Source organism: Perissodus microlepis, chromosome 5 (assembly GCF_051167445.1).
Source record: "Perissodus microlepis isolate ML-2025 ecotype Zambia chromosome 5, ASM5116744v1, whole genome shotgun sequence".
In the NCBI taxonomy this organism is placed as follows: domain Eukaryota; kingdom Metazoa; phylum Chordata; class Actinopteri; order Cichliformes; family Cichlidae; genus Perissodus; species Perissodus microlepis.
In genome coordinates, this window is record NC_140465.1 from 36,225,143 (window position 1) to 36,238,573 (window position 13,431).

The window sequence follows — 13,431 nt, forward strand, 5'->3', positions numbered from 1 at the left end:
AGGTACTTTTTTTAAAAAGTAACTGAGTTACAGTATTATAAAAGTAACTAATTACTAGGAAAAGTAACTATTGCGTTACTTTAAAAAAGTATTTAACCTTCTGGGGTCCAGGGTGTAATTGGCTGTATTGACTGCTTGTGATTTTCTTCTGCATCTCACCTTTAAAAACTGTTTATTTGCCTTGTTTGGTCTCATCCTTTTCAGCACAACCTCACCTGTCTGAAGCTGATCGTTTCTTCTTCTGTGGTTTTTGTCCTCACGTGTCTGATCGTTTCTTCTTCTGTGGTTTTTGACCTCACGTGTCTGAAGCTGATCGTTTCTTCTTCTGTGGTTTTTGACCTCACGTGTCTGAAGCTGATCGTTTCTTCTTCTGTGGTTTTTGTCCTCACGTGTCTGAAGCTGATCGTTTCTTCTTCTGTGGTTTTTGTCCTCACGTGTCTGAAGCTGATCGTTTCTTCTTCTGTGGGTTTTGTCCTCACGTGTCTGAAGCTGATCGTTTCTTCTTCTGTGGTTTTTGTCCTCACGTGTCTGAAGCTGATCGTTTCTTCTTCTGTGGTTTTTTCCGTGTTCCTCCCTGTTTGGTCGAAACACTTTTTCCTCGCGTGTTCTTCTGGTTTGTGTCTCCGTGTAACATCTTTTATTTTCGGTTTTATTTTGAAGCGTATTTTTCTGATGAGTTTTACATCCTGTTCAGAGTCAGAGAAACGTTATTAATCCCAGAGGGAAATCGAGTTGTCATAGCAGCAAATATACAACAGACAACAAGCATTCATATAAAATGAGAGTTACAGAGTTAAAGTATGTGTTGTACAAAGTGACAGGATGCACTGTGATTAATCCTGTTCCACATGTGTGGATCTGACCCGTCTGACAGCAGCAGAAGGAACGACGTCCTGTAACTTTCCCGACCGTCAGGTTGAAGGAACCTGTTGCTGAAACTGCTCTTCAGATTGTCGGGTGTGTTATGGAGGGCAGGCAGTCTGTCGCTGATCACCTCCTCCAGGATGGCTGTTGTTGTCCCTCCCGTGTGATGATCCCTCGCTCACACCTGTGTGATCAGTCCCGTCCTTCCTCTCCTTTGGCGTGTGCTCTTAGATATTCAAGCTGTTTCCTGCTGACCTTTCTGTGTTTCCTGCTACCGGAAACTGTCACATCTTTCTTTCCCGTCCACAGCTCATATGTTACACTTCATCCACTCCTGCCCTTCAGTGTTGGTATTTCTTTAGTATCTTTCACACTAAAATATTCACATATTTTCATGTCACTGTTGTTTGAGATGGGTGCACATATTTCATTTTTTACAGAAGATCAGCAGGAAATGGAAGAATCCATCAGTGGACTGAAAGCAGGGGACATGAAAAGTTTTCAGGCCCCTCTTCTGTGGAACCAGCTTCCAGTTTGGATTCAGGAGACAGAAACTATCTCTACTTTTAAGATTAGGCTTCAAACTTTCCTTTTTGCTAAAGCATATAGTTAGGGCTGGACCAGGTGACCCTGAATCCTCCCTTAGTTATGCTGCAATAGACGTAGGCTCTCGGGGATTCCCATGATGCATTGGGTGTTTCCTTTCCAGTCACCTTTCTCACTCACTATGTGTTAACAGACCTCTCTGCATTGAATCATATCTGTTATTAACCTCTGTCTCTCTTCCACAGCATGTCTTTATCCTGTCTTCTTTCTCTCACCCCAACCAATCACAGCAGATGGCCCCGCCCCTCCCTGAGCCTGGTTCTGCTGGAGGTTTCTTCCTGTTAAAAGGGAGTTTTTCCTTCCCACTGTCGCCAAAGTGCTTGTTCATAGGGGGTCATATGATTGTTGGGTTTTCTCTGTATCTATGAAGCGCCTTGAGGCGACTTTTGTTGTGATTTGGCGCTATATAAATAAAATTGAATTGAATTGAATGAACTGGGAAAAGCCAACCTTTGTGTACTTGTTACACAGATTTTTTACTATTTGTTGTGTTTGTTTTTGTGCGAGGTGAGGGTTAGCTCGTGTTATACATCCACCCGTGTCTGTTAGGTCAGATATGTTAATCTTAAATGAGGTTTTGTTTGGCTGACGTCGTTTTGGGCTGAGCTCTGTTTAGGATTTCATTACACTCTTCTAGATGGAAATTGTTCCAATGTATTCATCCAATTAAAAAGGGCTTTTTACACCATCATCCTCGTCTTTCTGCTCGGTCACACATGGGCATGAGTGACACACGAGAGTGGAAAGATCGTGATGAAGAGAAGGAGAAAATTCACGTCCCACAGCACGAATGATTCCATCTGATGAGGTCATGATTTATTTAATCTACAAAGCAGTAACTCCAGTTTTGTCTGTCCTTTACAAAACTGTCCATGTTGGGAACACTCGACCTATTTCTTTACTAACTTGTGCATCATCGTCTGGTCTGTGCAGCGAGCGCGGCTGCTGTGGAATCTGTGGACTAAATTCAGCTCATCCGTTGATCTGCAGGTGATTCCGAGTTTCTCCAGATTGTGCCGGCTGAAAAATATCTTCCTGGTTTCCTCTCGTTATCAGTCCTGCTCGGTCTCTCTGACAGCACCACCATCAGCTGCTTCTGCAGGGTTTTGCGATACAGGCGGGAAACGGAGGCCCGATGAAATGTTAATGTGGAATCTCTGGAGATTCAATGAAATCTATTCAGGGAACGAGTAAGAAATGCCAGACGACCTCTGTGAAAGTCAGAGTGTTGGAAACATCGACTGTTCTCTGTTCTTCTTTCTTTGGTTCTCAGCTACTCCAACAATAGCTTCTTCTTCTCTTTATTATTATTATTATTATTATTATTATTATTTTAGCTCCTCCTTTTTGGGCTCGTCACAGGAGATCGTCTGCCTCCATCTCCTCCTATCCCAGCATCCTCCTCTGTCACACCAACCCTCTGGATGTCCTTCACTACACCCATTCTTCTCCTCCTGCCTGGCAGCTCCATCTTCATCATCCTTTGTCCATCATATCACCCTCCCTCCTCTGCACATGTCCAAACCCTCTCAGCCTCTCCTCTCTGTCCCTCTGATGGACTCATTTCTGATCCATGCTGCTCAGCGAACATCTGAACATCTTCAGCTCGGCCTCCACCCTCTCCCAACCACCACAGCAGCTCTCACCACCATCTTTAAACCTTCCTTTCACTCTTGCTGCTCTCCTTCTGTCACAAATCACCCGACAGTCGTCTCCACCCGCTCCACACCTCAACCTGTCTCTCTGTCTTCGTACACCTGCACCACGCTCACACACTTAGTACCACAGTTCCTCTCTCTGCAGACAATCATCTGCTTTCTCTGACCCACAAAGACACAGTGAAGCTCCGTCTAGCCTTTTGTAAACTTCTCCATCAACACTTAGCTCATAGTTAGGGCTGGACCAGGTGACCCTGAATCCTCCCTTAGTTATGCTGCAGTAGGTGTAGGCTGCCGGGGGATTCCCATGATGCACTGGGTGCTTCTTCTTCACTCACTATGTGTTTATACGCTGCTCTGCTTTTAATCATTAGTTATTATTAATCTGTGGCTCTCCTCCACAGCGTATCTTTGTCCTGTCATATCTTTAATATTGTAGGGTCTGTTCAGTTTAATTCAATTTAATGATATAGCACCAATCAACAACAACAGTTACTTCGAAGTGTTGTAAACAATTCTGAACCACACACATCGCTGACAACCTAACTCTGACCCTCCTCATTCAGAACGTGTAATTTAGTTTTTATTAAATAATAATAATAAACCACATACCTTCACATTTCTCCCAAAAAAGTTACTTTCAGAGAGTTAAAATGCCCCGAAAGCTTCTGTTGAACTCGTCCGTGCAGGGGTAGTGGTCTCACATCTGGATTGTGGCAGCTGGAATCAAACTGAACGTGACAGAACATGTCTGTGAGAGCTTTAGGAGAATAGAGCTGCTTTCTGGGCGATCGTGGCTCAAGAGTTGGGAGTTCGCCTTGTAATCGGAAGGTTTCCGGTTCGAGCCCCGGCTCGGACAGTCTCGGTCGTTGTGTCCTTGGGCAAGACACTTCACCTACCGCCTACTGGTGTTGGCCAGAAGGGCCGATGGCGCGATATGGCAGCCTCGCTTCTGTCAGTCTGCCCCAGGGCAGCTGTGGCTACAACTGTAGCTGCCTCCACCAGTGTGTGAATGTGTGTGTGAATGGGTGGATGACTGGGTGTGTAAAGCGCTTTGGGGTCCCTAGGCGGGACTAGTAAAAGCGCTATACAAATACAGGCCATTTACCATTTCATTCGAAGGAGAATCAAACAGCTTCCGTATCTGGGTCTCTTATCCAGCTGTAAACAAAGTGAGGTAAATCTATGAATGACACAAGTGAAGTAGAAGTGGACAGTGGCAGACATTTTCAGACTTCATGTTTCATCTGAAACGTTGCTGCGAGCAGAGAGACGACGTGCTCGACAGCACGGTGCACACACGGAGCAGCACAAGAGATTTCTAACAAGCCCTGAAGAGGGATGAGCTCACTGCTGATGCTGAGGAATGCTCCCTAAATATCACAGCTGTCTGCCGTGCAGAGCACAGGCTGATGGAGGAGGCGGTGCTTGTTACGAGACGATGGAAACTAAAAACATTTTGATATGAGGAGAAGAAAAGACAGCTGAACAGGTTTAAGAAGAATAAGAAGAGCAGGGAAGTCGGGAATAGAGCAGGATATATAGTGCATGAAAAAAACACAAGGCTGTGCTATGAGGTAGAAGGATGAGACTTAAAAGGCAGACATGAGGAGTGGGAGGAGGAAGAGGAGGGCGGATGTCTGCTGATCAAAGTGCGAGAGCAGAAGGAGAGAGAGAAACAGCAAGCCTGTGCCAGGGAAAAGCAGAAGGAGGAAGACGCTGGAGAGGATGTAAGCAGGATGAAGGAAAACTACCCAGAGTCGAGATGAAGATGAAGAGACGCGATCGTCATAGAGGAACAAGGAACATAATTCAGGCTGATTTTAATGGATCAAACTGGCTAAAATGAACCAAAATGAACACAGATTCCTGTCCTGCGCAGCAGTGATGAGGTTTTTATTGCTCACTTATAAATCAGGATATATTGTGAAGCTCAACAAGATGAACAAGCAACAGAACACAGATTTTCATGTATTCATGTATTCATTCATAATGTCATGTCTTTATTACCACCATCTAAAAAAATGAACAGTCTGCCTCTAACAGACTTCTGCCTAAAGGACTCGGATCAGGTTTCCCATGAAACTCTAAAGTGACGCTCACACTTCCCAGTGCATGGAAGTCAGCGTCAGTGAGCAACGCTGGCTAATGTTAGCTTACAGACAGAGTCCACTGATCGCTAGCATGAACACACAAACAGAATATCAGTAACATCTCATCACAGTTCACAGGTTACCGTAAAATGACAAATGTTTCGTCGAGCACAGTTCAGGCAAACACCCGCTGGATGATGACTGTAAGTTTGACTGAATTCTGTGGACGAACAGATGGACACCTCGCTGTGGCGTTGGATGATTGGCTCGAAACATGCAGGCATCCGTGAAAAAGAGGGTAATGTATACACCGTCTTCTGACTGGACACAGTGTAGATAAATGCCATCGTGCAGCAGGAAGAAGAAGCAAACGTCATTCAAGAGAACGTCTGACATGATCCACGAGGTTGGCCATTAATCTGCTGCTGTGGTTTTCGATCTGTCGCTGTGAAAAGTCCCGATCCCGAGCTTCACGTCTTTTACACGAAGAGCGCTGAGAGAAACATGGAGAGGCCGAGAATGACCACCGAATAGTTTTTATGGCGCTTTGGGTGTTTCTCTTAAATCAAAGATAACACAAATGATTGGAACACCACATAAGGACAAAAGTGGCACTCAGCGTAGTCAATGCTGGACTGATATATCATGAAGCAGAGAGGCCACACAGTGCACCAACCAGGCTCCATCCATGGATGTGCTGCAGCTGTGTTTTTAAGGGGCGAGAGGTTTCCCAGATCTCCTTTCATGGAAACTTGGAAACGAGGTTTGAGGACAAAGAAACATTTAGTTTGCAGAAAGATGAGTTGGAGGAAAGAAGGAAGGAGAACAGACTTCAAAGGAATAAAAATGGAGATTAATGGGTGGGGTTGGGAAAGCATCAGAGGAGGGAAGTGTGAAGGGAGCAAGATGCTGGCGAGAAGGAGGAAAATAAGGAGTGGGAGAGGGAGACTGATCGCTCACAGCGTGGCGTACCGACAAAACAACAGCACAGATTTCTCAGCAGGCCGAGCTGCTGATGAATGGTGGTTAAATATCACAGCTGTCTGAGAGGAGGAGCTCGGAGGATGAAGGAGGAGTGCAAGAAAAGCTGGGAGAAGGACTGAGCGTGGTGATCAAAGCTGGAGCTGACAGGCTGTGGAGACGTGAGGGCATGGGAAGATGAGGAAGGGGAGGCGTTTGTTGGGAGGAAGAGGAAGGAGCTGGTGACCACCTGCTCACAGCATGGTGTTCAGTCAGAACAACAGAGGAGGTTTCTGAGCAGCCTGGAAGGAGATGAATGAAGCTGGTGATGAATGCTGGTTAAATGTGGCTTTTCTGACCTTATAAGACCTGCCTTTGATTTTTAATTTACTCCTTTTATGGTTTTGTGTTTGTACTTCCTGTCTCTGAATCAGAGGCCAAGCTTGTGATTGGCTGCTAATACTTGTTTAGTCCATTGAAATTGAACCATGACATGGTGGGAGGACATGAAGACTGACGATGTGACGAGGAACAGAGATAAACTGGAGACTTAAACACACAGAGGATGGACAACAGGTGGAAACACAGCAGGAACAAATCTGACTGACGGAACAGGGGAAGCAAAACTGAACATAACACACCTGAGACCAGGTAGCTTCAAAATAAAACAGGAAGTGACGTCCACCGTGAGACCCAGACAAAGACATGCAAGCTTAACAATAGGAGAGGGAAACACAGAGGAGCCTGCTAAAGACACAACATAGAGACGAAGACTACAGTGGACGGGACATGACAACAAGAACCACCAGGGATGAACAACAAGAAAAACGAAACCAGGAAATAGGAGTCACTCTAGGAACGCCTTAATGTTTAGTCAAGAGCACTGGATCAACGACCCAGGACCACGACAGACTTGGACCTGAGCATCCTAAGATGGAGCTCCTGGTTCTCGCTGAGATGTTCCTCCCTCGGAGACTGACTCCTCGTGTTTCTTATCCACAGCTTAGCTTGGAAGACGATGACACACGAGGAAGAGTAGAAATGTGTCTTCTTCCTGTTAAACATGCAGAAGAAGCTTAAAAGCTTCTGAAATGATATCACCGGATTCGTCTCTGCTCTAATGATGCACCATTAATGCTTCAGACATCTGTAAACAGTGGAGCGCTCCTGTCTTAACATCATTTCACTGAGAGCACAGGGAAAACACAGTGAGGCTCACAGGCTTGCAGAACCGCACTGCCATCCATTACGAGTCGTTATATGAGACGTAATAAACGTTTGAGCTTTTCCAGACCATTTTCCCCCATGAATACAATTTCCCACTGCACATTAGAGCTCCGAGAATCCTTCGCGGGATCTGAAAGAGTCATTGCACCCGTACTGTCATTACCTCAGTGCGAGGCCGACGATGTGCAATCTTTTCACAGGGCGGATGCAGTGGTATTAATAAAGGGCCTGATAAATAAAGTTAGCACTGTGTTCATTTTCATCTCTTATATTTTTACACAGTAGCAATTTATGTTTGAGGTTCATTCGTGACAATGGCTTCGTCTTCATTTATTTTTAATCTGTTCCACATTTTGTCTGATGTAAAACTGCCTGCAGCTCCATCGCTTTAACTGCTGCTTATGGATTTTGGGGGTTTCCTGCATGTTGTCAGTCTTTCAGGCCACACGAGGGCAGAGCACGCTAACAGGACGCGTTGGAGCTGAGTGGAAGGAAAGCAGATGATCCTGTGTTTCAGTAAACTTTGGCAAATACAGCCAACAGTCCGATAATGTGACGCTGACAGGAGCCAAGATCATGCATCATCAGTGCAGCTTAAGAGCAAAGACTGGGAAGCTCCTCTAACTGGGTGAAGCAGGTGGATGAGGAGTCTGAGAGGTTTTTTAAAGTCCTTTTTTAAAGAGTTATTTTTAAATTTAGGTGAAAATACATATGCGCTAACCAGACGGCATGTGGAGGCATCGCCTCTGAAAGTGTAAAAGGATTAGGAACATAAAAGCTTCTCTGGGATCGAGACAGGGAATACCGGGGAACAGTCAAGTTTCCCACATCCTGGTCATATCTGTCCTCCTGAGCACAGGTAGGAGGAGAGGAGGAGGCACAAATGAGAGAAATAAGAAAAGCCTCACAGCTGCTTTGGTTGGTAAACCTCCCACCACAGGGGGGCGCAGCGCTGTTGCCAACCAGGCAGAGGTGATTAAATCAAGAGGTTACTTGACTCAGGTGTTTCTAAACTGGCTGCCTGTAAATGGAGGTTACAGGAGCAGCAGATGCAAATGCACAAGTAAGTAACGAACTTCCTGTTTTATGTAAGTTTACCTCTTTTCATGCTGGAGATGAGCTGATCCCGATGCTGCTTTGGTGGAAGTGCTCCAGGTGCCTCGCATGTCTCTGAGTGGGACAAAATGAGGAACTTAGAAATTGTGTTTTCTGCATTTTACCTGCTCAGCTGTCAGGCTTCAGGATACGGTGGCTGTTGGTGCGATCATGCACTGCTGTGGGTCGGTGGATCCTCCATCAAGGTGAACAGACCTCTTCCTCTGAAGGCTGAAGTGTGTTTTAATGTGGATTTGAGATCTAATTGCAAAGTGTGGAGCTTTTTGGGTCATTTATTTGGTTGGAAAAGTGTTTGAGGTCAGATCCTTTGGTCAGTAATACCCTCCAGCCTGAGGCACTGTGCCGACAGATGGCAGCTTAGAGGAGGAACTGCTGGCTTGAGAGGCCAAACATCCATCGTCTCTTAATCCAGCAGCTCAGTCCTCTCCTCTGCTCCTCCTGCAAATCTTTTCTTAGCATCCGTTTACTCTCCAACTAATGGCACATCTGCAGTATCTGTCCCTGTGATGCTCCACGGCTGGATGTGTCTTTGTGATCTGATGATACCTGTTTGAACTCCTGACCTCACCTTTAGTGTTGCACACCTTTTCTCTGCCACAGTGAGCTTCTGCTGTGATGGTTACAGCTGGAACTGATGGAGATAATGTTGGTTTTCTTCCTTCTGATGATGACTTATTGAAATTGAAAGCAGGAGACCACGATAGTCTGTTTTCTTTCTTTCTTTTTTATTTTGTCTCAAAACAGTTTCAGTAGACTGACAAAGTGAAAAAAAACATGTAGAGCTTTTATTCTAATTCTCTTCAGACTTTGATTTTGTCAAGAAAAGCTAAAAATGTTAACTTGATGTTGCTTGGTGGACGATTGTTGGACCGCCGAGGCCTTCAGAGCTCCAATTCACTTCAATTTTATTTATATAGCGCCAAATCACAACAGCAGTCACCTCAAGGCGATCGTACAATAATAGATTCAGAGAAAACCCAACAATCATATGACCCCCTATGAGCAAGCACTATGGCGACAGTGGGAAGGAAAAACTCCCTTTTAACAGGAAGAAACCTCTGACAGAACCAGGCTCAGGGAGGGGCGGGGCCATCTGCTGTGATTGGTTGGGGTGAGAGAAGGAAGACAGGATAAAGACATGCTGTGGAAGAGAGACAGAGATTAATAACAAGTATGATTCAGTGCAGAGAGGTCTGTGAACACACAGTGAGTGAGAAAGGTGACTGGAAAGGGAAAAACTCAATGCATCATGGGAATCCCCCGGCAGCCTACGTCTATTGCAGCATAACTAAGGGAGGATCCAGGGTCACCTGGTCCAGCCCTAACTATATGCTTTAGCAAAAAGGAAAGTTTGAAGCCTAATCTTAAAAGTAGAGATAGTGTCTGTCTCCTGAATCCAAACTGGAAGCCTGAAAGCTGAAGGCTCTGCCTCCCATTCTACTTTTAAATACTCTAGGAACAACAAGTAGGCCTGCAGAGCGAGAGCGAAGTGCTCTAATAGGGTGATATGGTACTACAAGGTCATTAAGATAAGATGGGGCCTGATTATTTAAGACCTTGTATGTGAGGAGCAGGACTTCAGTCAAAGCAGTGAAGCAGCAACTTAAAAGCACAGTTTTTATTTTTCCTCTGTGTTCAACGAGTTTTTCTCCTTGTTCAGCTTCTTTCTGCGCCCTTTAGCAGTGACTGATGATCCTGGATTTCACGTGATATTTATAAGAGTTTGTGTTCGTCCGTCTCTTTCCTCCTTCCTGTATGTGTTCATCCTTTTCTTTATAACTTGGCATCTGTATATCAAAGCAAATGTCACACACAGTAGTAATCTCCCCTGCTGGGCGTGCTGTATATGAGCAGCCACTGCGTCTCCCTCCAGAGCGGCAACATTTTAAAGATAAAGACTTTTTTTTTCTTTCCAGTGCAGCATCCGTGTGAGGGAAATCAGCAGGAGGTCGTGGCTGCCCTCACCCACACCAGCATTCCCACCCTTCCCTCCCCACTTTTATTACTAACCCTTTATATATCACATCCTCCCCTCATATCTCCCTTCCTCCTCCACCACCACCTCCTGTCATTTTTGATGGATAAGGTCTTGTGATTGCATAGTCAGACCTTTGGAGCATCTGACTCTGTGTGTGTGCGCATGCTGATTGGATTGCTTTTACAGGCAGAAGGGCCGTATGGATGAACAAAGCACCCCCAGTCAAGCCAAGCCCTGCTCAGATAGAGTGTGTGTGTGTCACCGTGTCCTGTATCTGCTGTGCAGAGCTTCAGATAAGCACTTTCTTATTTTGCAGCCTGTGGACAGGGTACCATGTTGCTGCGTGTTAATTGGCCACATTTTTCTTCCTCGCCGTTGGTTTGAAACCGACAGCAGCCCTCAGTCTCTTCTTATTGATCCATATCGACTTATAAATGTCGCCGGCAGTAATTTTCTGAGTGGCTGTGCTGTTTAACAGCTCTGTTTGTGTTTAAGTCGAGGCTGTCAGTTGTGACATGAGCAGATGATTGGACGTGCTTTTTGTTCTCAGGCTCTCCTAGAGTAGCTTTGCATGATTCACAGTTTAGAATAATCCCCACACGGGGTCTTGGTGCAGCGTGTCAAGTCATCTTTGGCCGCCCCTCCCCTTAATGCGTGTCTGCGATTCTCTCTCTATGACATCATACGATCCAAAAATAGCGTTTAGAGCAGATGTTTTATGTTTTCCTCTCTCGGGGATTACTTGCACGCATGTCAACCTCATTATGTGAAACTTTAATCATGTTTCATATGAGCATCCATGATTGGAGCAGGAGCTGAGAGACAGGAAGTGAGGAAAAGCAGAATTTCTGTCCAGTACATAAACCCATCAGTTATGATTCGGGTGGTGTTTAAGGCAGGGGCGACCATTCTTTGGTATTTCAGTGTAAACGTGAAGCTCGGGATTGAGGCTTTTGCTTCGTAGTTCAGTCAGAACAGAGTCTGTCATCTTTAGATGGAAACTAGCTAGCTAATGCGAAACCTTGTAAATCCTCTTTTTCATGAACGCCTGGAAGTTAAAATTTATTGTACAAACTGTGAGAGCGGCCACACTGAATCTGGATCAAATGGATAGTGATGTCAGACTTAATAAGCAGTTTGCATGTACTGGTTCTTTATTTTAACTTCCCCTGTCACAACTGTCCAGCTCTTACACAGCGTTTTGTTTGAGTTCCTCAGTTATGGTCCTGAGCTTTGAGGACACAGGTGGGTCTCCTCCAGATTTCCAGAAAGTTCAGGAATGCATGAAAACTTCCATGTTGGGGCTCATGTCTCATCTCTCTCCCAACAATCATTAAAATTAATTTCCTACATTCACATTCTTCCAGCAAAAATCACAAAACCGTCCCGACGGCGCTGCAGTCTCCCCGTCGCAGCCCGAGGAATCAGATTAAATCTGATGGATTATTTTCTCTATAAATAAGATTTTTTTTGCTGTTTAACTGCAGTAAAGCTTTCAGAACTTCCAGCAGCTGGTGGAAAAGAATCAGATGGTTAGAAACGAGGTACAATCAGCTTCTCTGTTAATTAACTTATAAGCACTTAAGAGATAAAAAGATACACGTACACTGAAACTAATTGTTAAAAAATCAGATTATATTGAGCGCTCTGAGAGCTCAGAGTAGAAGAGTGTTGTACGAGTACCAGGGCTGTTATCTGTATCAGGGTGTGGTGAATGCAGGTACATCAGCTGTGTGCAGAAGAAGTAAAGAACACGTCTGTAAAATTGTAAATACTCAAAGAAAATTAAAGCCTAGCAGCTGATTTCCCCTTGAGCCCATCGTTGTCCCTCCCCCGCTGCTGCTGGTGTGACGCAGACGTGACATCTGTATAATTCTCTCCAGCGGTCGAGGTGCTTTGTGTCAGTTAAGGGTCCTCGTGTGAACAGGCTGCTTTAATTGTTGTTTAAAACACCGGCTAGCACTGATCTCTGTGTAATTACTGCTGTCCCCGACTCGCTCGTCCTTATCTGTTTGGTTGGTGAGAGAGAGAGAAGAGTGTTTCTCAAGTGTGTGTGTGTGTGTGTGTGTGTGTGTGTGTGTGTTCTTTGATGAGGCAGACTACACAAGAGCTTTTCATTTTGCAATAGATCACCATCATGTTTGTGCCTACACACACACACACACACTGTGGAAGAGGTAAACATGCAGTTCAAGATGTACAAACCCTCAGAGAAACAGTATGACAATATATACATACATGTGCACACACACATGTATATACATACATGTGTGTGTGTGCACATGTATATACATACATGTGCACACACACATGTATATACATACATGTGTGTGTGTGCACATGTATATACATACATGTGCACACACATGCAGAACTGCAGGCTGTGTGTGTGTCAGCTCTAAGCTCTTATTCTGAGACCCACTTTCATCTCAGGCAGGCAGCTCTCAGTGTTCATGGAGTGTTGGCTCACAGCCAGCTGTGTGTGTGTGTGTGTGTGTGTGTGTGTGTGTGTGTGAAGATGCAAATTAATGTGACTCTAGACCGTGTATAGGCGCAATAGAAGAAAGTACATGCAATCGTGTGCTGAGGTTTAATGTTCATTTCAGTAAAGACTCCTGTTCAGAACATTAATATTTCCATTTCTGGTCATTTCTATTTGTTGGTTTGACTCTGGAGGGCAGCAGCAGCAGGACGGCCTCACAGGGCACAGCAGGTGATGACGACGAATACGACAGTGAGGAGCTGGGTTGCAAAGCAGCTTGCAGGTGTGCAGCAACTTTGGGCTGAATGTGATTAACAGTCTCAAAATGAGTTTGCAGGATTGTTTAAACTAATTGAAGTGTAACAGGTGGGAACAGTCACGCACCGCTTTGCTTTTCTGAAGTCTGAATTGTAGCATTTACACTTTCGCCATGTTTGTTTTTCAGAG